Below are 26,899 nucleotides of genomic sequence, written 5' to 3' on the forward strand. Positions count from 1 at the left end.
GCTGCTCAAATCTAATAAAGTCTTGAAAATGTTTTAAAGATTATTTGGGTGCAAAACGGCCTGCAGCCCACACACTTTCCCAGCAAGCACTGTCCTCGCCCTGCGGGGGGGGCTGTTGTGGGGGTGCGCGTGGGTGTGGAGGCCCAGGGAGAGGCCACCTGCAAGCCCTGCCCCGGGGGTTCGGGCCTTTCTCTCCTGGGCCCTCGGCTGATTAAAGGAAGCCCAGGCATGTTCTAAGTCCACGGATTTAAACATCCTTAAAGTTGTATTCATTCACTTACCTACCTTATCTTTCTGCAAGGCAGAGTGACAGAGGGGTCTTTCACACACTGGTTCACTCCAGTGCCTGTAGCCAGGGCTGGGCCAGGCTAAGGCCGGGAGCTTGGAGCTCCATCCGGGTCTCCTGTGCGGGTGGCAGGGGCACCGGCACTTGAACTGTCACCGCTGCCTCGCAGGGTGTGGACTGGCAGGGAGCTGGCAACAGCAGTGAGAGCCCGGCACTGGACCCAAGGGCTCCACTGTGGGACAGGGGAGCAGCCTGTGGGGTGGGGGCGTGGCCTGGGCCGGGGTCGTGGCCTATGGGTCAGGGGCATGGCCTGTGGGCTGGGGAGCGGCCTTTGGGCTGAGTGCCAGCCCCGTGTCATCTCTTTGACCCTTACAAGCTGACTTCCTGTGATTCGCAGCTGAGGAACGGGCAGAGGCACAGACAGGCTGAGTAACTGGCTCAAGCACACGCAGCCACGTCCCCGCGGACCCTCCCCCGCAGGCCCCAGAGCTGGGCAGCCCCCTTCCCTTCAGGGCCTCTGGGATCTGCTGGCCCAGTCCCGGCAGAGCCATGCCTGGCACGCGCAGAAACTTAAAGGCCATGTCCGCTGCCCCGCTGCGGAGCGACTCTGTCTCTGTGTTTTCGCGGAGCAGCCTGCACCCTCGGCTGGGGCCGGGCAGTGCCGCCGGAACGTCCAGCCAGAAGAGGGTGGTGTGGCCAGGCGGGGTCCGGCAGAGGGGGTTCAGACAAAACAAGAACAGAGTGCACTTAGCATTGGGCCCGAGTGCCTCTCTGCTTGGGGCAGAGCACAGGGAGCCCGCGCACAGGCTGGGAGTCGCAAATGCGCCCAACCTTGGGAGCTTTGGCCCAGACAAAGCCAGGCTGCTCAGGCCCTTGGGAATCTAAGTGGAATCCTCTGCACTGGGCCTGCAGCCTTGGTTCTTGGAGTTTTGTGTTCTCTTTAGCTCATGCTCAGTGTGAGAGGCAGAGCTCGAATCCACTGGGTCACCCCCGGGTGCCTGGGAAGGCTGAAGGAGCCGAAGCTCAGAGTTCTGTGTGGGCTCCCCCGCGGGTGGCAGGGAGCCAGGGTGGGCATCGACTGGGAGCTGAGTCGGGGGATCCAGGGTGGGTGTCAGCTGGGAGCTGAGTCAGAGGGACCCAGGAAGCTGAGTCAGGGGGACCCAAGGTGGCGTCAGCTGGGAGCTGAGTCGGGGAGGACCCAGGGTGGGCGTCGGTCGGGAGCTGAGTCGGGGGGACCCAGGACTGGGACCTAGAATGCAGATGTCCTAGCAGGTGTTAGGGCCAGCACGGCGGTAGAGGAGGTTAAGCTGCCACCTGTCACACCACCAGTTCACATCCTGGCTGCTCCATTTCCATTCCAGGCCCCTTCTAATGTGCCTGGGAAGGCAATGGAGGACAGCCTAAGTGCTGGGCTCTACCAGCCACATGGGAGACCCGAACAGAGCTCCCAGCTCCTGGCTTTGGCCTGGCCCAGCCCTGGCCATTGCCGCCACTTGGGGAATGAACCAGCAGATGGAAGACCTCTTTCCCTCTCTCTGCATAGCTGTGCCTTTCAAATAAATACACAAATCTTCAGGAGGAGAAAGAAAAGCAAGTGTCTTAACCGCTAAGCTGAGCACCCGCTGTCTCTGGGGTCTTGTCTGTCAAGAGCAGGGACAAGTGTGTCAGAGCTGCGTCATTGTCAGCCATGGGGTCCACAGCCAAGCCGCCAGATAAACACAGGAGATGGGGTGATGTCTGCGGGGAGTGGACGATGGCCCAACTTGGGCCCCTGCACCTGCATGGGAGACCCATATGGAGCTCCTGGCTTCAGATCAGCACAGTTCCGGTCATTGCAGTCAATTGGGGAGTGAACCAGAGGATGGAATTGCTCTCTCTCTCTCTGTCTCTCTGTAACTCTGCCTTTCAAATAAATAAAATCTTTTAAAAAATTAAATAAAATATAAAATCTGAAAAAAAAGAAAACTAATGCCTCTCACTTTGTTTTTGTTGCATATGATTGCTTTAGCTATTTGGAATCTCCTATATTTCCATATGATTTTCAGCATCGTTTTTTTCTACATCTGTGAAGAATGTCCTTGGTGTTTTGATTGGAATCACATTGAGACTATAAATTGCTTCTGGTAGTATGGACATTTTGATGATATTTCTTCTTCCAATTCATGAAAATGGAAGAATTTTCCATTTTGAAATATCTTCTTCTGTTACTTTAATATTTTGTAATTTTCATCAAAGAGATCTTTACATCATTGGTTAAATTTATTCCAAGGTATTGAATTCCTTTTGTAGCTTTTGTGAATGGGATTGTTCTCAAAAGTTCTTTCTCAGCCATGGCATTGTCTGTGTATTCAAAAGATGTTGACATTTCTATGTTGATCTTATATCTTGCCACTTTACCAAACTCTTTATTTGACAGGTAGAGTTATAGACAGTGAGAGAGAGACAGAGAGAAAGATCTTCTTTCCATTGATTCACTCTCCAAATGGTTACTACGGCCAGAGCTGTACCAATCCAAAGCCAGGAGCCAGGTGCTTTATTCCGGTCTCCCATGAGGGTGTAGGAGCTCAAGCACTTGGGCCATCCTCCACTGTCCTCCAGGGCCACAGCAAAGAGCTAGGGTGGAAAAGGAACAACTGAGACTAGAACTGGCATCCATAGAGAACGCCAGCACCACAGGCAGAGGATTAGCCAATGGTACCAGCATTCCAAACTCTTTTGTAAAAAAAGATTTATTCATTTATTTGAAAGTCAGAGTTACAAAGAGGTAGAGGTAGAGAGGAAGAGAAAGGTCTTTCATCCATTAGTTTATTCCCCAGATGGCTGCATGGCTAGAGCTATGCTGATCTGAAGTCAGGGCCAGGAGCCTCTTCCAAATCTCCCACACTGGTGCCGGGGCCCAAGGACTTGGGCCATCTTCTACTGCTTTTCTGGGACATAGCAGAGAGCTGGATCAGAAGTGGAGCAGCTAGGACTCAAACCAGTGCCCATATGGGATGGCAGCACTGCAGGCAGAGGCTTTAACCATTCTCCCACAGCACCTCCCCTATCCAATGCTTTTGTGAGTTCTAGTAGTCTCTCATTGGAATCTATTGTATCCCCTATATATAAAATCATCTGCATATAGGGATAGTTTCACTTCATCTTTCCAATTTGTATACATTTGATTTCATTTTCTTGCCTAATGGCTCTGGCTAAAAATTTCAAGACTATATTAAAGAGCAATGGTGTGAGTGGGCATCCTTGTCTGGTTCCAAGTCTTACTGAAATAATTCCAATTATTCTCCATTCAATAAGATGCTTCCTGTGGGTTTGTTACAAATTGTCTTGAATACGTTGAGGAATATTCCTTCTATACCCAATTTGCTTAAGGTTTTCATCTTGATTGGATGTTGTATTTTTATGTATGTTGTATTTATTTGGCTTCAATTTTGTTTATTTCTTCTTTAATAATTTTAATTATTTCTTTTCTCCTGCTAAGTTTGGGTTTGGTTTATTGTTGTCATTCTAGGTCCTTGTGATGCATTGATAGGTCATTATTTGTTGCCTTTCCAATTTCTTGCTGTAGGCACCAATTGCTCTAAATTTCTATGTTAACACTAATTTTGCTGTATCCCATAAGTTTTGGTATGTTGTATTGTTGTCTTCATTCATTCCCAGAGGTTTTTGTTGATTTCTGTTTTGATCTATTTTATTTACATTCAAAGCTTCTGTTGATAAATAAGGATTGACCCTCCCATTTTTCTAATCTAAATATTCATATTATTTACTTTGAAATTTCTTTGTACTTTTACTGGGTGGTTTTCTACTTTCATATTCTTTCATAGTCCTATCATTTTGGGTTTCTGTTTGTAGCATCTTTTGTAGGCTGGATGAATGGTGAGAAATTCTTTCAGTTTCTCATGGTTATGGAAGGTCTTTGTTTCACCTACATTAATAAATGAGAGCTTTGCAAGATACAGTATTTTATGTTGATAGTTTCTTTCTCTTAAAATGTGGACTGTATTTTTAACAGTTCTTGTCTTAACTGTTGAAGAAAAGTTCTTTTTTTGTCATTCATACTATTTGTTGAACTCCTTACTTAACATAGAGCTAATCATATGCATACAAAGTTAACAGAAAATAGATCTTAGTAAAAACATAAAGATGAGAATAGGGGAGGGAGGAGGAAAAGGGGTGGGAGAGTGGGTTAGAGGGCAGTACAGTGGGAAGAATAGCCATGTTTCTGAAGTTGTAATTATGAAATGTATGAAGCTCCTTTTCCTTAAATAAAAGGTTTCTGAAGAGGGGAGGAGAAGACGTGGAGTATACCTCACCATTCTCTCCTACCCTTTGAGTTTCTGATGAGAATTCAGCTGTAATACTTATTAGACATCCTCTAAAATTAATCTGGCATTTCTCTCATGCTTTAGACTATTTTCTTTGTTTTATTGTTGAATTTTAACTACAACATGTGTGGGGAAGAATTTTTCTGTTCATGTCTGTTAGTTCTATTTGCTTCCTGTACCTGAATGTCTCTTTCTTTCTCCGAACTGGGTAATTTTTCTGTGATTATTTCACTAAATAGAACTTCTCATCCATTCTCTCTTTCCACATCTTCAGGAATTATTAATACATGTATGTTTGGCTATTTGATATCATCACATAAATCTGCAACACTGTTTTTAGTTTTTCTAATTTCTTCTGTTTTTTTTTTATATGATTGTAAAAATTCCAGAGATTTGTTTTCTAACTCAAATATTCATTCCTCTGCCTCATCATTTCAGTTGTTAAGGCTTTCTGCATCATTTTTATTTAATCTAATGAATTCTTCATTTGTAAGAATTCATTTTGTTTCTCTTTAAAATCTGAATTTTATGCAAAAATTTCATTCATGTGATTTAATTTCTTTAAATCATCACTTTAACTTTGATTGCTTCTGAATAACCCTATGATTAATCTTTTGAATTCTATTTCCAGCCCTTAACAATCTATTCCTCTTCACATTTTAGTATTGAACTGTTGTGTTCCTGTAGTGCATCACTTTGTATTCCTTATTCTTGATTCTTGAATGTCTGTGTTTATTTTTAGGCATTTTTGGAGATACTTGTATTTTTCCCCTCTGATTACTTTTATCTTTGGGTCATTACTCTGCGGCTTAGTGGAGTGTCTGTCCTTTCAGTGAATACCCAGAGATGTGTGCTGGCTGTGTCTGGGAGCTCTATTTAGTGTGCCAGGGTTGGGGGAGTATCAAGGGTGACACCCAAGTTGGGCATGCTAGATCTTTTTTTTTTAACAGAAGAGAGAGTTTAATCAGCTGTGTTGGTGTAGTAGTTTCATCTTCACCTCCTTTCTTCCATGGTGATTAATGCCTGGGTGCTAACCCCACTGGGTAAAATATTCATCCATGCTGCCAGAAGAACCACACAAAGGATCCATGCAATCATCAGTGTGAGCATGAATCCCACCAGAATGACCCGCCCCAGGCAGTCAGGGAGTTGTGATTATGTAGAGCAATCCACAGTGATTTCCCAGAGACCCAGCAACACCTGCGACTTAGATGCAACCATAGTGTTTCCACAGTCCCAACATGCAAGGATCCTACAGTCCTGCAGCACCAAGGATCCACTCTACTCCACCAGTCCATCCCATCCACAGAGAGGCAGAGACACTCTCAGAGCCAGCTACCTATGGGTGCTCCTCCTAGGCAGGTGAGCCCAAGAGTTTTTAATATGTTGGGCACCTCATAGTCCTACATGGGTACTCAGTCCCCTGTCAGTCCTCCCAGCCAGACTCAGGCATCTCCTTGCAGTTGGTTGCTAGGCTTGTGGACACAAGGTGGTGCAGCTGTTTGTGTGTCCAAAATTCTGCCCTCTCTCTCTCAGCTAATTGTAGGGCATCATTGTTGGCACGGGGGAGACAAATGAGCCTCTATCTTCCTTCCAGTTTGGCAGATATCCTGGAGCCCTGTGGGGCTCTCCCTGAAGCTATATCACCAGTTGTTTGGACTACTGCAGTCTGATATCACCTCAGTGTCCAAAACTGGCATTTAGACTCTTGGCTACTGGGGTCCTGTGTTGTTCCTATACTCATTCTGTGCATCCACACAATCCATGTAAGAGCATAGCATCCCTCTTCCTTCTGTGGAATTTCCACTGTGTTTTTTCCCTAACTCTTGCCTGAGATTGCACCTTCCAGAATATTACATTTTCAAGTGAAATAAATAAGTCTGTTATGTACTGATGGCATACATTGTATTTCATTTCTCTAGCTTCAATTCTTAATTATATCAACTCTATGAGGCAGTTACCATTACTATCATATCTGAATGAGAAAATGGATGCGTGGAGTGGTTAAATATTTGCCTATGATCACACAGCTACTCAGTATTTAGATATAACTAAAACCCAGTTTAAATCCAGAGCCTGCCTTTAACTACAAAAGAAAACTGTTTCTCAATGACACATGCTGTACATCACAGAGATGTTTCTTTAAATGATTAGATTATTCATAGAAACATACCTTATATCAAACAAAATAACAGGTAGTTTGGAATTCAAAGGTTATTTTCTTGAGACAATAATTTAAAATTTAAAAGTTTAATTGGACCAAGTGTCTTAGATCTTTTCAATTTCAGAAATAAATGAATATGCTATTTCATTAGAAAGAGTTAATATGACTTATGGAGGGAGAATAAGAGCATTTGGGAAATAAATTATCTTCAAGGTTTTGCCATTGAATTTGACTTTGACATGAGCTTTATGATTTCTTTTGATTTTCTAGGATTCTAATACTTACGTACAGGGTTCATTGCTATTCAATTTGATGTGTTGGGACAGGCTTTCTTTGTGACTCACAGACAACTAATAATCCCAGAGCCTCTGGGTGCTCCTCCTTGGCTGTTTGTTTATTTGCTTGTTTACCTATCTACAACAGAGAGGGAGGAATATTCAGAGACAGAAAATCTACCTATTGGTTCACCCTTCAAAATACTGCAATGGCTAGAGCTGGGATAGATATAAGCCAGGTGCCTGTAACTCCATCATGGTCTTCCTTGTGGAAATAAGGACCTAAGCAATTGAGCCATCTTTCTGAGGTGTGTTAGCAGGAAACTGGAAAGGTATCAGAGCTGTAGAGACTCAGCCAGCACCCTGATATGGCATTATGGCTTCCCAAGTGGCAGCTTATTCCATTGTGCTACAATGTTAGCTCATGGCAAATACCCTTAAAGTGTTTGAATTTTTCTGTTTCTGATCTCTAGGAATCACTCTTTATTCTTCACTGAAATGAGAAACTAATAGTGAAAATTTTACATTTTTACTTCTCCACTGCTTTCAGAAATTGCTTTGTCTATACTAAACCATCATTTTGTCTGTGACTTAGCAATCCAGAGTGAATCTGTGTGTAGCACGGGACCTAAACTGCACAGAAAAGCATCTGCATCATTTAAACTTTCCCTTTACTCTCAGTCACCTGAATCTGCAGGAAGACTGGTGTACACACACACACACACACACAGAGTTCCCCCTTTCTCATTCCTTCACCATATCCCCTCTCCTTTCCTCTCTATTTGCTCTTCCTCCACAACAAATAAAAATCTTTTTCCTCCTTTTTAAGAAGGTACTTCCTGATTACTCTGTTCCCAGAGATATCCCAAGATGTACATCTTCCTATCTCTTTAGCTTAGGTAGAGCATATATTTTCTACAGGAACTGTCCTTTGTTTCCATTTTGTGGTTCCACTTTTGGAAAGTTACTCAAGCCTACTACTTTTAGCAGTCAATCATGATAAGGAATGAAATTAGAATGAAATGTGGAATGACAAGTTTTGTAAATATCATGTCCATTTAGCTGATAGTGTTGATTAGTTCTGTTGCTTGTTTTTTTGATTTTATGTCTAGTTTACCTGATTATTGATGAAAATGTTTTGTCAAAGTTCAACATTACAATTGTATTGAAGTCTATGTCTCCCTTTAGATCCATTAACATTTATTTTAAGTGTCCAGGCTCCCTGGTGTTGGGTGCATATACATTTACTATGGTCACTGTGTCCTGTTGGATTAATCCCTTAATCATTATATAGTGCCCTTCTTTATCTCTTTTTACAGTTTTTGTGTTAAAGTCTATTTTGTCTGATATTAGGATGCTTACATCTGTTGTTTTTTGGTTTCTGCTAGGATGTAATATCTTCTAATCTTTCACTTTTGCTCCGTGTGCATTTCTGTTGGTGAGTTATGTTTCTTGTAATCAGCAAATAGATTTTCTGCTTTCACGTTTCTTCATAATGATATCTATCTTTCTGTGTTTCTGTGTGTAGCACTTCCACAAGCATCTGCAAGACTGGAAGAGTAGTGACAAATTGGATTTCTGTTTGTTATAGGTCTTTCTTTCATCTTTGTTCATGAATGAGAGCTTTGCAGACTACAGTATTCTGGGTCCACAGTTTTTTTTTTTTTATTTTTCTCTTAGTACATAGACTAAGTCTCTTCATTCTTGCCTAGCCCGTAGAATTTCTGATGAAAAATCAGCTGTGAGTCTAATTAGAGATCCACTGACAGTAATCTGTCACTTCTCTTCTGCACATTTTAGGATTTTTTCTTTATATTTTACTGTTGATAGTTTAAATACAATGTGTTGTGGTGAGGATCTTTTCTGGCCATGTCTAGGAAGAGTTCTATGTGCTTGCTGTACTGGGATGTCCTTTTCTTTCTCAAACTAGGGATGTTTTCTGTAATTATATTACTAAATAGAACTTCTAATCCTTTCTCTTTCCACAACTTCAGGAACTCCTAAGACCCATATTTTGGGTCACTTGACAACATCACTTAAATTTCCAACACTATTTTTAATTTTTCTAATTTCTTCTGTTTTTTGGTCTTACTGAAAAATTTCTAAAGTTTTGTCTTCTAGATTGGCTATTCTTTCTTCTGCCTCACTCAGTCTGTTGTTTCCACCAAGTTTTTATTTGACATATTGAATTCTTCATTTCTAATGTTTCATTTAGATTTCTCTACAAAATCTCAAGTTTAATGGTAGATTTTTTCGATCATGTCATGCATGGACTACTTGAATTTGTGAATTTGCTCCTCATTGCTTCTGAGTAATCCTATGATTAATCTTTTGAATTCAATTTCAGTCTTTTCATCCATCTCTTCATCTTTACATTCTGATATCAAGTGTTGTGTTATGTGGGGGGAGGGAGTCCTCTTATCTTCCTTATTCTTGTTTCTTGAATTTCTGCATTTATTTTTGGGCATTTTCAGAGTTCCATGTTGGTTTTTCCCTCTGATCTCTTTTTTTTAACTCTGCCTCTGTGTGTTAGTGGAGTGTTGGGTGTTTCAGTGATATATCCAGTGGTGTGTGCTAAGTGTGGCCAGAATTCTGGTCAGTGCCCCAGGGTGGTAGGAATATACTGGGCAATACAGATCTCCTCTTGTTAACAGAAAATGGAGGTATGGTCATCTGTTGGTATAATCACACATATACTTTTTCTCTTACAAGGTGATCAATGCCCAGATGTTAGTCCTCAGTCAGTGACATACTCACTTGCACTCTGCATGAACTGCACAAAGGAATTGTTCAGTCCTCACTGTAAGCACAAACCTCACTTCAATGACCATCCCAAGCAATCAGGGACCTCTGGGCATGTGAAGCTGCACACAGTAATTGCCCAGAAACCCAGGTACATTCTGTGACCTCTTATGCAGTCACAGATTTCCCACCATCTCAGCACACAGGGCTCCCACATTCATGGTGTGCAGAGGATACAAGCACTCCATTAGTCTGTCACTTCCACAGAGAAACTGAGATGCTCAGAGCCAGCTGCAGTTTGAACTTCAGAACCTATGATATGTTGAGAGACTAGGGCACATCCTACCAGGGTACCCAGACACCTGAATTCTCCCAGCCCTACACAAAGTCAGTGGGGAACATGAAATTTTACTTTGGTTAAATTTCTGGATCACATGCTTGCACAATGGCCACCAGCCACAGCCCTTCCCATTTCACAATCATGCTTTCTCCCCACAGACTGCCATGCAGGAACATACAAGAATCTCTGCAGCCATTACAGAGGTCAGAATGACTCTCACCTTGCCCATTGCCTGCTGTGTTCACCAGTACTGCTGCAGGTGCCTCTGCTGACAAGATTGTATTTTATCTGCACCAGTTTCTGGGTGTACACTCATTCTCTTCTTGTTAAAATGGTGCCCAACCTCTCTCAGCCACTTGCTGGGCACTGTTGTGAGAGGATCAGGAGAAGAAGACTTGCCCCTTTTTTCCACTGTGGTTATCAGGCACCCTGTTCTGCTTTGGGCTCCAGACCATAACAAAAGACAGTGAAGGCCACTAAGCCCTCTCTCTGGTTAAATAGCCAGTGGCATGGGTCACTGCAGGCTGACTGCACCTTGCTTTGCAAAGCCGGTGTTTTCTCTGGCTCTGCACTCATAGCTGTACATCTGCACTTTCCACACAGACTCTCCACTGCGGTTTTACCTCCAACTCTCCCCTGAGAATGCAGTTTCTCTACTTTTTAAAATACTGTTTTCCCCTAGCCCAGAGCAGACTGCACTTTCCATATTCCACATCTCGAAATGTTCAGAAGTCAAACTGTTGATCAGAGGATTACTCACAAACAGGAGAAGCAATTGACCCAATTAAAGAAATGCATACATGACCTGGATGAAAAATTTTACCATGTAATAGATATTGTTGAGAAATCAATCTGAAATATTAGAAATGAAGCATTCAATATGTCAAATATTAAAGAAATGTAAAGCCTTAACAACAGACTTGGTGACACAGAATAAAATATTTCTTAGCTAGAAGACAAATCTTTGAAATGCTTCTCAGAAAAGAAAGGAAAAAAAAGAAAAACCAAAAATAGTGTTTGAGATTTATGGAATACCAATAAATGATATCAATCGTATGTGTCTTAAGAATTACTGAGGGTATAGAAAGAAAAAATGGGTTAAAAGGCCTATTCAATGAAATAACAGAAAATTTATTGATTTAAATATTTAAATATTTAAATTGAAGTATAAATAGCAGATAGAACACCAAAAACACTGGGCCAGATATGATCCTCATCATGACTCATTATAGCCAAATTTTCTAAAGTAACACATAAAGAGAAGATCCCAAAATGTTCATGAGAAAAATGCCAGATTACCATCAAAGGATATCAAGGTAGATTGAGGCGGAGCCAAGATGGCGGAATAGTGAGGGCGCGCACCGATAGTCCGGGAAAATTTAGTTTAATAAAAGGGGAGTTACGGTAGCCGCAGAAAAAAGAACCAGGAAAAAATTGCACGGGAATCGTGAATCAGAGGACCTACTGGGAGAACAAGGTCGCCCACTGCGCGGAAGCCAAGTCACGGGACCGAGCCGCAGAAGCCCCAGGGTCTGCGCACCAGTGCTCCAAGGGGAGTGCATGCCACACAGACAACAGCGGGGAGACTTGGGATGCTCAGGGCTCTGAGTCCACACATCGGCACTGGAAGGGGAGGTGAGCTCAATAACCCGAGACATTGGTGGGGAAACGGGGGTCAGAATCTAGAGGGGGGCCGGAAAGTGCAGCAAACTCACTACCGGAAAGAAGGAAAAAAAAAGCTTCGGGGTTTCTCTTCCCCCTAACCTTGCAAAGGTTACAAGGCTGCAAGGCTTGAAGAATTCCCAAGAGACAAAGAGCAGGCCTCCTCTCTGGATTTACATATCAATGGGGGAGAGCTAAGGAACTGAGTCACTACAATTCAGTAGCCTAGGCAACCCAGTGGGAGTCCAGAGGAGCCAAAGACTGGAAGCTAAATACCATCAATTCTGCACAGCCCTGCCCTGCGGTGTTACTTACCCCCTGAATAAATAAAATAAATAAATAAATAAAAAGAGAGAGATTTACCACGAATAACCTGAGGGTGTCACCTTTGCACACCCTTAACCAGGAAGAACCAGGCAGAGCTTTCAGGCTGCACCCATCTCAAGCCTCCAAGGCTCCTCCAACAGCAGGCAGTCCACTTAACACGGACACAGTATAAAAAAAAAAAAACACACAGTGACACAAGAAGAATTAACTATGCCGAGTAACAAACACAGAAATAGAGGGAGCAAGATCAACGATGACACTATGATGCCTCCAAATAAGCAAAGCACCCCAAGCCAAGAGTATGAAGATGATGAGATAGAAGAAATGCAAGATACGGATTTCAAAAAATTTATGATAAGAACATTTAGAAGTTTTCAAAAGCAAATCCTTGAACTACAGAAATCCTTAATGGACAAGATTGAAAATCTCTCTCGTGAAAACGAAATTTTAAGGAAGAGTCAAAATGAAACTCAGAAACTAGTAGAACAGGAAAGTGTTATAGAGAAGAGAAATCAAAATGAAATGAAGAGCTCAATAGATCAAATGACAAACACATTAGAAAGCCTTAAAAACAGAATGGGTGAAGCAGAAGAGAGAATATCAGACTTAGAAGATAGAGCACAGGAAAACATACAGTCAAACCAAAGAAAAGAAGAGGAAATTAGAAACCTAAAAAATATTGTTGGGAATCTACAGGATACTATTAAAAAAACCAACATTCGAGTTCTAGGAGTTCCTGAAGGCATGGAGAGAGAGAAAGGATTGGAAGGCCTTTTTAGTGAGATACTAGCAGAGAACTTTCCAGGTTTGGAGAAGGACAGAGATATCCTAGTACAGGAAGCTCATAGAACCCCCAATAAACATGACCAAAAGAGATCCTCACCACGACACGTTGTAATTAAACTTACCACAGTGAAACATAAAGAAAAGATCCTAAAATGTGCAAGAGAGAAACGTCAGATTACTCTCAGAGGATCTCCAATCAGACTCACAGCTGACTTCTCATCAGAAACCCTACAAGCTAGGAGGGAATGGCGAGACATAGCACAGGTGCTAAGAGAGAAAAATTGCCAGCCCAGAATATTATATCCTGCCAAGCTCTCATTTGTGAATGAAGGTGAAATAAAGACCTTTCATAGCAAACAGAAATTGAAAGACTTTGTGGCCACTCGTCCGGCCCTGCAAAAGATTCCAATTCAATCCCATCAAGGTGGCATGTGCCAATGCCATCTCACTATTCCAAGTTATCAATTTCAGTTCACAATTGATCATAATGAAAGGACTAAGAGTCAAAGGGAGCACATAAACAAGTCTAGTATCTGCTAACACTAACCGATAGAATAAATAAAGGGGAGAGTGATCCAACATGGGAAGTGAGATACTCAGCAGACTCATAGAATGGCAGATGTACTAAATAGCACTCTGGCCTCAGAATCAGCCCTAAAGGCACTCAGATCTGGCTGAAAAGCCCATGAGAGTATTTCAGGCATGGAAAGCCAAGACACTCTGGCAAAAAGATCTCTGTGAGTGAGATCCCAGTGGAAAGAACAGGTCATCAAAGAAGGAGGTACCTTTCTCTGAAGGGAGGAGAGAACTTCCACTTTGACTATGACCGTGTCTAAACAAGATAAGAGTCGGAGAACTCAGAGGGCTTCCATAGCCTTGGAAACTCATAACTGGTGCATAGGGAGATTACTGATGCCATAAACAGGAGTGTCAATTTGTAAAGTCAACAACAGGAGTCACTGTGCACTTACTCCTCATGTAGGATCTCTGTCCTTAACGTGCTGTACACTGAGGCTTAATGCTATAACGAGTACTCAAACAGTATATTTCACTTTGTGTTTCTATGGGGGTGCAAACGATTGAAATCTTTACTTAATGTACACTAAACTGATCTTTTGTAAAAAAAAAAAAGAAAAGAAATTATCAATTTCCAACTTGACTCTCACTGGGATTAAACATGACAATAGGTCTGATCTGATTTCATCATCATTTAAAAAATCATCTATTATTTTTCACTTTATGTTTCTGTGTGGGAGCAAACTGTTGAAATCCATACTTAATGTATACTAAGCTGATCTTCTGTATATTAAGATAATCGAAAATGAATCTTGATGTGAATGGAAGGGGAGAGGGAGTGGGAAAGGGGAGGGTTGTGGGTGGGAGGGACGGTATGGGGGGGAAGCCATTGTAACACATGAGTCGTACTTTGGAAATTTATATTCATTAAATAAAAGATAAAAAAAAGGTAGATTGACAAGCTGATTTCTCATCAGAGATGCTATAAGTTGAGAGAGGGTGCAGAGATGCAGGTCAAGTCCTAAAAGAAAAAAAAGCCTAACCATAATACAATACCGAAGAAAAGCTCTGATGTATAATTGATGGTTAAAGAACTTCCAAAACCAATAGAAATGGAAATAATTTGTCACCACAATCCTGCCTTACAAATAATATTTCTGAACATACTACACACAGAAACAGAGAAAGATACATCATGAAAGTATGTGAAAACAGAAAATTTCCTAGTAAAATTACTAAGGAAATCCAAAATTAATAATTGGAATATTCATGGAAAAAAACAGGGCCAAGTCATTGCTAATTACTAATAAACATGAATGTAGAAGGCATAAATCCTCCAATTGGATGACATAGAATGGCTGAACAGTTTTTAAAAAAATCCATCTATTTTCTATTTACAAGAAAGACACCTCATAGACTACCATGCAGACTAAATGTGAAAATATGGTAAATGATATCCCATGCTAATAGAAATAAAAGTTAACATAGTTACACTAATATCAGACATTAAATACTTTAACACAGAAACTGTTAAAAGAAACAAAGAGGCCGGCGCCACGGCTCACTAGGCTAATCCTCCACCTTGTGGCACCGGCACACTGGGTTCTAGTCCCGGTTGGGGTACCAGATTCTGTCCTGGTTGCCCCTCTTCCAGGCCAGCTCTCTGCTGTGGCCAGGGAGTGCAGTGGAGGATGGCCCAAGTAGTTGGGCCCTGCACCCCATGGGAGACCAGGAGAAGCACCTGACTCCTGCCATCAGATCAGTGCGGTGTGCTGGATGCAGCACGCTGGCCATGGCGGCCATTGGAGGGTGAACCAATGGCAAAGGAAAACCTTTCTCTCTGTCTCTCTCTCTCATTGTCCACTCTGCCTGTCAAAAAAAAAAAAAAGAAACAAAGAAGGGCACTACTACTAATGATTAATGTATCTACTCAACAAACAGGAACATGTGATTAGTAAATGTCTGTGTACCCAATGATAGGGAATCTGGCCATTTAAAACACATCAGAAAGGATCTTCAGGGAGACAGATTCAACTCAGTAGTAATGGGGGACTTCCACACCCACATTCATCAATGGACAAATCAAGTAGATGAAATGTAACAAATAAACAACAGAGATAATCTACACTTTGACCAAATGGACCTAACTGATATCTACAGAGCATTTCACTCCACAACTTCAGAGTACATGTTCTTTTCATTGATGCATGGAACTTTATATAGGATAGATGAAATGCTAGGCCATAAGAAATTTAAAGAAATGAAATTGTACCATGTATACTTTCTGAGCCCAATGGAATAAAACTGAATTAAAACTTCAGAAACTTTAGAAAAAATGTAAACCTATAGAGAACTAAACATTATACCACTGAATGAAAAGTGGATCATAGAAGTAATCAAAAGAGAAATCAATTTCTAAAAACAAATGAAGATTACAATATATCAAAATTTGAGATAAGGTAAAAGCTGTGTTAAAACTTTACTACCTACTGAAATAAATTTGAAAGCCATCAAACAAATGATCTATGATCATCTCAATAGTCCAGAAAAACAAGAACAAACCAAAAATGAGTAGGAGACAATAATAAACATTAGAAGAAACAAAATTGAAACAAAGATACAAAAGATTTGTGTAATGAATAACATTTTTTGAAAAAATAACCAAAATGTACATCCTTTTGTTCCACTCAACCATAAAATTGAGAAGACCAAAATTAATAAAATCACAGATGATAAATGAGGTATTACAATGGATACCACAGAAATAAAGTCACTAGGAATTACTATAGCAACAAATTGGAACATCTTGAAGTAATGGATGAATTTCTGGACATATAACACTTTACCAAATTGAGTCATGAAGACACAGATAACCTAAATAAAACAGTGATTAAGCCAGAGCTAAAATCAGTAACAAAGACAAAGCCAAAAAAATCCAAGATCAAATGGCTTCACTAATGAATTCTAATAACTTTTAAAGTATAATCCCAAGGCTTCTCAACCTATTCAAAACAATTGAAAGCATTTCCTCTAAGATCCAGAAGTAGGGTCCAGCACTGTGGCATAGTAGGTAAAGCCACTACCTGCAGTGCCAGCATCCCATATGGGCACTTGCTTAAGTACCTGCTGCTCCAATTCCAATCAAGCTCTCTGCTATGGCCTGGGAGAACAGTAGATGACCCAAGTCCTTTGCCCCCCTTACCCACATGGGAGACCCATGAGAAGCTCCAGTCTCCTGTTTCAGATTGGTCAAACTCCATCCATTGTGGCCATTTGGGGAGTGAACCAGCAGATGGAAGGCATCTCCATCTCTCTCCTCCCCCCTTTCCCTGTAACTCTACCTTTCAAAGAAATAAATATTTAAAAAATCATAGAATCAGACAAGGGTGCCCACTCTCATCATTTTGGAAGATTCTGTCAAAGGAATTATACAGGAAAAATAATCAATGGGACTAGAACCCAGGGTGCTGACACCGAAGGCAGAGGATTAGCCTATTGAGTTGTGGCGCTGGATATTTTTTTTTTGACTGACAGAGTTAGTGAGAGAGAGAGAGATAGAGAGACAGAGACAGAGAGAAATGTCTTCCTTCTGTTGGTTCACCCTCCAGATGGCCAATCCGAAGCCAGGAGCCAGACACTTCCTCCTGGTCTCCCATGCAGGTACAGGGCCCAAGCACTTGGGCCATCCTCCACTGCACTCCAGGGCCACAGCAGAGAGCTGGACTGGAAGAGGAGCAACTGGGACAGAACCAGTGCCACAACTGGGACTAGAACCCATGGTGCCAACGCCGCAGGCGGAGGATTAGCCAAGTGAGCCATGGCGCTGGCAAAGTATTGAGTTTTGTGTGAATAAGTTTAAAAATTTTATATAGTTAAGAAGAGATCTTATTTAGCTTTTTTAATGTTATAGTGTGCTAAAGAACTAGTTATTTAACTTGATCACAAAGTTAAGGGGTGCATCATAAATAGAATGGCAAGGAGGCCGGCGCCGTGGCTCAATAGGCTAATCCTCCACCTTGCGGCGCCGGCACACCGGGTTCTAGTCCCGGTCGGGGCGCCGGATTCTGTCCCGGTTGCCCCTCTTCCAGGCCAGCTCTCTGCTATGGCCAGGGAGTGCAGTGGAGGATGGCCCAGGTGCTTGGGCCCTGCACCCCATGGGAGACCAGGAAAAGCACCTGGATGCTGGCTCCTGCCATCGGATCAGCGCGGTGCGCCGGCTGCAGCGGCGGCCATTGGAGGGTGAACCAACGGCAAAGGAAGACCTTTCTCTCTCTGTCTCTCTCTCTCACTGTCCACTCTGCCTGTCAAAAAAAAAAAAAAGAATGGCAAGGAAAAAAGATAATGGTAAAAAATGAGTGGAACAAAAATTAAATTAGTGCTGTCTTATAATGAAGGAAAGGATTGACAACTACAGAAATCAATGGATGCTCAGTTACAAATTTATTACATGAGGAGATATAACAATCAGAACTCACAATTTTGAAAACACACCTTCTTTCCCACCATGTCTTTTGTGGAGAGTGGGAAGCATTTGGCACTGCACCACAGTTGCCTTGGCACCCCGGCGCCCTTCACGGCTCCACATACCCTGCCTTCTCTCAGGGGGACAGTTGGGGTGAAGGCGAAGTCGACGACCAGGAGGGATGCAACCAAGTGGCCCGCGACTTGAGAGAGTTCTCAGCTGGACTATCTTTGGAGTGCAAGAGAGGTTCTCTGTTACCACCAGATGGAGATGGGTCGCCGGTGCTGCCAGAGAAGCTCAATGCATCTTCCCGGCTGCTGCGGGAAGCCGAACCCCATCTCAGCAGTGGCCGGTTCAGGTCCTTTCTATTCTGTGTTCACTGCTGTTCGCTATCCTCCTCGCCTTTCTGCTCACCATCGTCTACCTGGCCGTTAAAGAGTTGCATGCTGAGAATTTGAAAAATGAAGATGGTGTAGATGCTGGGTTGTTAGGGTTCTGGATGCTGCTTATAATATCCCTAACTGCTGGATTCTCCTGTTGCAGCTTTTCTTGGACAGTGACTTATTTGATTCTTTTGAACCAGGAATGTTTCCTCCTACTCCTCTTTCACCTGCCAGTCAAGAAACTGACTGGACACTCCTTCCACATGGGCGACAGCATGGCAATTGTGAATGGCATTGTGGCTGCTCTTACTGTAGCATGGTGCCTCATGTATATCCATGCTGGAGCAATACTGTTGGCAAAATGTAGTCTAAATTGTTTCATAATAACAGGAAAGAACATCATTGCCTACTCAGAAGACTGAGAAGCCTAATGTTCATTATATGCTTCATCTGTGTGTCATCACACACTAAATAGTCATGCAATGAAAAAAAAATAAACTAGAAAACCTCAATGCAAGAAATGTATAAACTCAATGAAGAGAAAGTAGATCAATCTTAGTATAATGAGGCTTGGAGCTAAAATTAACATTTCTTTACAAGAAAATGTTGGTGCATATGATCTTTCTTCTTTTGCATGTTACCTATCAGATGTCTGCTTTTGAGGATGTATTTGTTAAAATCATTCACAATCATTCTAAGGAGTCAGTGATTATTTTTGCCTAGTTGCTGAATTATTTTATCTACTGTCTGTGAATAATGATGCTTCTTTAATTACTTTCTGAGCTACAAGTATTCCAAATCATTACCTCTGCGATTCTTTAGATTGCCTTAAGGGTGAAACTAAAGAGCTGCTAGAGAGTTCATTTAAGATGTAGCACAAATATCCCATAGTAAAATTTCTTCAGTTACTTAAGATAAGAAAAAAACATTCAATTGTCATTTCATTTGTAAATGAATCCAACACATTGAAAAGTTATATATAATTGAAACTGATTGCTAAGAGTATGCTAACACATTTTACACAGATCCATTTAATTTTCATGTACCACAAGAATATGCTCCTTTAAGCAGTAATGTTTTAGATAGGACATCAAGAACACATATAAGATTTCTGTGCAAATCAATTATTTGACACATTAGATAATAAAATAACTTTTTGCAACTGGGAAGTAGATTTTATGTACTCTCATCTTTGTCCCCAAATGGATGGTAGAAACAGAGTGATGCTTGATTCATGTCTACTACTTACTCATTAGCAAGATGAGCAAGAGGAGCAGCTGGGACTAGAACCGGCACCCACATGGGATGCCAGCATTTCAGGCCAGGGATTTAACCTGCTGCACCACAGTGTCAGCCCCAAAGTCCTGGTTCTTTATTCTGACCGTTCTGACCCTCCATTTTCTCATCTGTAAATTGGTGATATATCTGGAGGGCTTATGATGAAGAAAAAGGTGATGCTTGTAATGCCTTTCAGTACCACTTCTGAGACCCATGAAAGGTCATTGGGACTATCCTCCTGCCCCAATTCCAGGGCAGACAACTGACTCAACTCATTAAAACCTTCCAAAGACGTATGAGGATGACTTCAAAATGTTCTTGGAAAATGTATACTCTGAACATTTTGTGCATGGATTTCAAAAACGTTTGCACAAAATGAATTTCTCTTATAGCTCTATTTCCCACAAGGTTTTTGAAGTACCCTGACAGTCTCCAATATCGCCAGCTAAGTGAGCAACCTGCCCTGTCAGCTCCCTTCCTCCTGTGCAGAGCTTCTCTGCTGCCACAGGATCTGCCCAGCCCCTCCCATGCAAGTCAGCTGTGGAGAGACCCTTGACAGAACCCCTTCATCACAAGGGCTTCCCAGCAGCACTCCCTCCCCAGCCTCTCCCAGCCTAACCCATGCCTCCCTCCTTCCTGATCCCCAGACTCCTGTCAAGCTTCAGGTCTCTCTGCCCAAGCAGCTTAAGAGGCAAGGTGTCAGCCCTCTGCATCAGGCTTGGGAGGATGGCAGAAGAAGCAAAAGGCAGGAATGCGAAGGGGAATGGTGGTGGTGGGTGGGGATCAGGCTGGCCAGTTGGCTGTCCTGGGCCTATAGGACTGATAGGCTGTGAAGGGCAGTGTATCAGGCCCTGGAGCCTCTGTCCTGGGGCTCGGCCTGGTCCTGGGTGAGCAGGGCTGGGGAATGGAGAGTGAATGGTTTAGGGGTACTTACTCCAGGGGATGTGGAGCACACAGCAGGTCACATGATGAGGGATGGGGGAGACTGAGTCACTCTATGGCTGCATAGGATGTGGGACTTGGGAGAGCATTCAGGGTTCCAGGAAGTGGGTGGACTCAGCTCTGAGGCAGGGCCACAACCACACATCCTATTTCAAAGGGACAGCCAGGAGAAGTACGCAGCCACAGCCGCTGTGGGACAGACAGGTGGAGCTGAGGACCCCTGTAGGAGGATGCTGGCAAGAAGCTGGCCAGAGCAGAAACAGCAGCATGGATGCGGGTTTGAAGCGATGGGAGCCAAAGAAGGAGGCTGGCAGTGGGATGAGAAAAGGCGGTGAGGGCACGGGGAGGGCTAGGGCAGGGGAGGGTTGAACCTGGGAGGAACTGGAAACAGGAAACCAGAGAGGGGGCTGCGGGAAGAACGCGAATAATGGGCAGCATGTATGGAGGCGGGATCCCGGGAATGGCCGGAGCTGGGATCCCAGTAGGGATGGTGGGATGACGGCAGCGCTAAGAACCGGTCTCCCTCATGGAGGGGTCGCGGGAGCCAGAAGGAGCGTGGGATTCCATTTTCCTGCGGCGGGCATTCTCCCCTCTCCACCTCTGAGACCCCCTCCCCGACTGCCCTTCAGGACTGCCTATGGCGTCCAGTTCCCATCTCCCAGGTGGGCTCTCAGACAGCGGAGAGCCTAGGATGCTCTTGGCGACAGGAGCCCAGCTTGAGGCGCGCCCCCAGGGGGCCGAGGGAGGCGGGATCTCACTGGCTCCGCGGATGGCCGCCCCTAGCTGGCCACAGGGGCAAGCGCCTCCAGGCGGCTCCCTGGCCAGCCCCGTGGTTGAGAACCCCGGCGGCGGCGACTCCTGGAGGGCCTTGGTGCCCAGCCAGGGGAGCTTTGTGCCCACTAGACTGCCCTCCACCCCGGTCTCACCCGCCTCTTTTGCACTTCAACGTGACGCTAGGCGCACATATTCTCTCTCCCACTCCGCCCCAGGCCTCTCATCTCCGACGCCAGTGACCCTGGCTTTCTCCCACGAAAGGTAGAAACCGGAGCAAATTGAGACTTGACTGTCAGATGTGTGTGACCCTGTTATTCTCCCGTGGCCCATTCCCCCTTTACTGACCCGCACCGCATCACACGTCTCATTTGTACCTCAGGGTCACTCGGAGCATCCGCCGTCCCCACTCACCAGTCTGCGGCTCCTCCATTTCAGGGCACTCTCATCAGCCTGCCCCTGGCCTTCCCGGCCTTTGGTCTTTTTTTTTTTTTTTTTTTTTTTTTTTTTTTTTTTTTTTTTTTTTTTTGCGATCTACAGCCATCCAGGACCTACCCATGCCCGTCTAAATATCATCTCAAGTCTCAGTCTCTCCACCCCATTACTTTCCATGGTCAGCTCTGGGAAGGCTCCCTGGACTAGGAACGCCCCTGACTTTCACTGGACCCCTCAGGTTCCCTCTTCTGCACCCCAACGTATCCATTCCAGGTTTCATCCTTATCCTCCACTGCCCAAATCAGAGCTCAGATTGTGAGAATTACAATAGGGAGGGCACCCTGCTAGGTCTCATAACCCCTCCAGCTCAGGGCACAGACACCTTTGCAAATCTAAGCCTTTGACAAACTTCATTTATGCAGGACTGGAGTGCAGAGGTCAGGGACTCTGCCACCTATCTCTGACCCTTCTGGTCCAGATTTTGCCATGTTTTAAGTACCACACATGGAGATTTCACATCTTTGAGCCCCTGAGGAGTCCATATGCTCCTGTTCCCTGCAGTCTGCCCAGATTGTGCACCTACCCTTACCCACTTTCCAGATGTTTTACTTTCAACTCTGGTCGCCTCGCTGAGTAATGACGTGAATTTGTAATTTTTAAATTAAATATTGCAAACAGCCTATAATATCAAACATTATTCAAGCAGATTATGGTGTGCCAACACCATGTGATTGTTGAAAGTCATCAATATGTTTATCTATGAAACTCAAAAAAACAACACTACTAGTCGAACAATACCCTATACCTGGTTCGGTTGTGTGAGTGCAACCTGTTGAAATCCCTGCTTAGTATATACTAAGTTGATCTTCAGTATACGAAGGTAATTGAAAATGAAACATGATGAAGGGCGGGATGGGAGAGGAAGTGGGTGAGGGGAGGGCCACGGGAGGGAGGGAGGTCGGGGGGAAGCCACAACAATACAAAAGATGCATTTTATATTCTACTTAAAACTATTGGTTGAACTCTGTAATTAATACACAATTACTCTTAGGTGTTTAATCAATGCTATAACTAGTACTCAAATAGTATTTTACACTTTGTGTTTCTGTGTGGGAGCAAAATGTGGAAATCTTTACTTAATATACGCTAAATTGATCTTCTGTATATAAAGATAATTGAAAATTAATCGTGATGTGAAGGGGAAGGGGAAAGGGAGTGGGAGAGGGGAGCGTTGTGGATGGGAGGGAAGATACAGGGGTGGGGAGGAGGCTATTGTGGTCCATAAGCTGTACTTTGGAAATTTATGCTCATTAAATAAAAAAAAAGAAAGTCATCAAAAGAATAGGTTAAATGGGGAAAGGCCAGAAACAAAGCAGAACTTACTTCCTTATTGGCAGTGCCCTTCCTGGATGCTGGAATTCAGATTTGTTTTTTATTATTGATCCTTTTCAGTATTTCTTTTTTTCAAAGTGAATTTTTTTAGAATAAAGTAAAAAAATTATCATTCACTAATTTGATAAAATCACAAGTATTATGACTTTTAGCTCTTTTCCTACCCAAATATTTTTACACGTTTTATCTTGTATTTTAATAAATTGTTTATTTATTTGAGAGATAGAATAGAGCAGAAATACCAAGGAGAGAGATCACTTTTACCCACTGGTTCACTTCCCAAATGCCTGAAATGAAAGGGCTAGGCTGGGTGGAAGTCAGAGCCAGGAACTCACTCTAGGTCTCCCACGTGAGAGGCAGAGACCCATCACCTGCCACATCTCAGGGTCTGCATTCCCAGGAAGCTGAAGGTAAGTATTCAACACAGGCGCTCTGATATGAGATGGACACATGCTGATTACTAGGCCAAATTTCAATCCACCTGATCTATTGATAGCTCTCAAAAACAATTATAGATGACTATATGTATTCCATGAAATATATTATTTTCTTCTGAAATATTTTTTTCTTTTGTGCAATGTAATGTTAACACAAAGAAGGCAGGTTAAATGCAGCTTATAGATGTAATTCTAAAAATATGATGCTTCCCTTCCTCCCTAGCAACCTCCCCCTTCACTCTCCCTTCCCTTAACTCTCCCCTTCCTTCCTTCCTTCCTTCCTTCTTCCTTCCTTCCTTCTCCTTTTCAGTATTTGAGATAACAATTTTAAGTAACATTACCATCAATGAGGTAAATGTCCCACTCAATAGATAAACAAGTTAAAGAAAAAAACCCTAGTAAAGTGATGATATAGGCAAGGGCTATAAATAATAATAAAATAGAAAGATGATCATTTCATCCATGTACAGTAATTTTAAATAATCACAGATCAACAAAAGATCTTTATATATGTATTATGATATTTTAAAACATTGTTTTGACAAAGGTATAAAAATTGTGACAAAATGAATGCAACAATACTGATACTCACAGGGATTCCCTTTTTTATTTTTTAAAGTTTAGCCTCAACATATGAAAGGGAATTTGGATAATGATATGGCTCCACCATTTCTTTTTTTCCAATGAAATGTTACAAACAAGCCATCATGTCAAATATTCCTGTAGGCAAATAATTATGGTATATGAACACTATGTGACTGACAAAAGTTACCCAAAAAATAGACTAAGAGTTGGAAATACCAGAAATAAAGCAGAACCTACTTCACTATGGTGGGGGTTTTTAGTATTTCCCTTTTATCCAAAATGAATAACTTTTTAAAAAGAGTAAATGTAAAAAAATCACCCAAGGTTCTACTAGCTTGATAAAAGCATAATTATTATAGTTTGCCACTTTACTTATCCAGATATTTTTACATGAGAATAATCATAATGCACCTACAATATGTTTCTAGTTTTTTTTTTTTTTAAGTTTAGTTATTTGAAGGGCACTCTCACTCACTGGTACACTTACCCAAATGCCTACAATGACCAGGTTCAGCAAAATCCAGGAACCAAAATCTCAATTCAGGTCTCATATGGGTGCCAGGGATCTAATTATTTGAGTTATTACCTATTGCTTCCCAGGATCTTCACTAGCAGGAAGTTGGAGGTGAGCATTGAACTGAGGCATTCTGGTATGAGATGATACAAGATGCAGGCATTATACCCACTACACCAAACACCACTCCATGTCATATAGTGATAGTTTTCAAAAGCTTAATTTTGAGTCTGGCACTGTGGCATAGTGGGTAAAACCACCGCCTGCATTACCGGAAGCCCATATAGGTGCCAGTTCAAGTCCCGGCTGCTCCACTTCTGATCCAGCTCTCTGCTATGGCCTGGAAAAGCAGTAGAAGATGTCCCAAGTCCTTGGACACCTGCACCCATGTAGGAGACCAGGAAGAAGCTCTGTCTTCTGGCTTCGGATCCGCACAGCTCTGGACACTGTGGCCAACTGGAGAGTGAACCAGCAGATGGAAGACCTCTCTCTCTCTCTGCCTCTCTTTCTCACTGTGTAACTCTGTCTTTCAAATAAATAAATAATTTTTTTAAAAAAAGCTTAATTTTGATGACTGTGTGATAGTCCATTAAATAGATTTACTGTAATTGCTTAATTATGGGCTTCTTAAGTTGTGTTTGCTTTTTTTATTAGACAGTCATTACACAAGCAATTATTTATGTATTTATTCATTCATTCATTTATTTATCAAATTTTTATGTAAGGAATAAAGACTTCATGCATTCCATATATACTAATTTAGGAATATAGTCATTCTTCCCACCCTGCCCTCCTCCCGCACATACTGCCACCCTTCTTCCTCTTCCCTCTCCCATCCCCATTCTATCATTTACAAAGATCTATTTTCAACAAGCATTTATTATCTATGTGATTCTACTAGGTGCTAGAGACCATTTTATGCACTTTGATACAGCTCCTGGAGTTACAGTAATGCCACAAATTCCAATGCATGCAGTTTTCACCATTATCGATGTTCCTCCCTTAAGAGTCACAATTGTTGAGTCAAAAAATTGTGAAAATAAAAAGTTTTTTTCCAGGAGATAGAGCTGTGGTGCAGCAGATTGAGCTGCCACCTGCAATGCTGGTCTCCCATATGGGACTGCCAGTTCAAGTCCTAGCTGCACTGTGTCTGATCCAGCTCACTGAGGATGCAACCTGGAAAGTAGCAGAGGGTGGTACAAGTGCCTAGGCCTCTACTTCCCTCATGGGTGACCCAGATGGAATTCCAGGCTACTGGGTTTGGCTTGTCTCATCCCTGACCATTGTGGCCCTTTGGGGAAGGAAACAGTGGATAGAAGACTCTGTTATATTTCTGTATTTTCCTCCCTGTCACTCTGCCTTTAAAAAAAAATAAATATCTTAAAATTTTCTCTTCAATGACGAACACTATTAAATTCATTGAATGAAACAATAAAGATATTTGACATTATTGGAGTTGATGGAATCACATTTCATCACTTACTACCCCCTCATGTTTGGAAGACTTTACTAGCTGGCTTATCATCAGTCTCTTAACTTTTACTTCTGTCTGATTCTTGATTTTAAAAAATGTGTTTGGAAGGTGGAAATAGAGGTCTCCCATTTACTGGTTCACTCCCCAAATGGCCATAACAGCAAAGGCTGGGTTAGGCTGAAACCAGAAGCCTAGAGCTCTACCTGGATCTCCCACATGAGTGGTAGGAATCAAAGCACTGTAATCAACACCTTTTGTCTTCCAGGGCACATGTTAGCAGGAGGCTGGAATCAGAACCAGAGCCAACACGTGAACCAGGTGTGGGGAGCAACTCGGACTAGACTAAGTTACTAGAATTAAGACTTATTCTATGCATCTGCTCTCCCACAATATGGCGCTGAGAAGTGAGAAACAGCTTCTACACAGCTGCCTCCAGTTCAACCAATAAACTGTAGGACTTACTCCTGATTGGAGGAGAGCAGCGTACTTGGCGTGTGGGTAGCAGAGTTGGGATTGGTGGAAGAGGACTATAAAGGAGGAGAGAGACAACATGCACCAGGAACATCTAAGGGGAACATCTATCTGAAGGAACACCTGTGCAGCCCCCAAGAGAGCTGGCCAGCGGTGTGCCGCTCCCCCGCGGAAGTGGGGAAAGTGGCCAGGGGGAACCGCCCTTCCATGGAGGTGGGAGGGATGGTAGCCAACCAGGGAAGAACCAGCAGCAAACCCGGGGAGGGCCGAGCAGACAAAAAGAACAACGCAGGGTCCTGTGTTGTTCCTCCACGAAGAGGGGGAGCGACACC

At 42.8% G+C, this 26,899-nt stretch overlaps 1 pseudogene; it reads left to right on the forward strand.

The window, feature by feature from the left end:
* Positions 1–865: 865 nt before the first annotated feature.
* On the forward strand, positions 866–18,690 carry LOC149119445 (ADP-ribosylation factor-like protein 6-interacting protein 6; annotated as a pseudogene).
* Positions 18,691–26,899: the final 8,209 nt, after the last annotated feature.

This window comes from Oryctolagus cuniculus, chromosome Y, assembly GCF_051225735.1.
Source record: "Oryctolagus cuniculus isolate XC-2025 breed Fujian yellow rabbit chromosome Y, ASM5122573v1, whole genome shotgun sequence".
Taxonomy (NCBI): Eukaryota; Metazoa; Chordata; class Mammalia; order Lagomorpha; family Leporidae; genus Oryctolagus; species Oryctolagus cuniculus.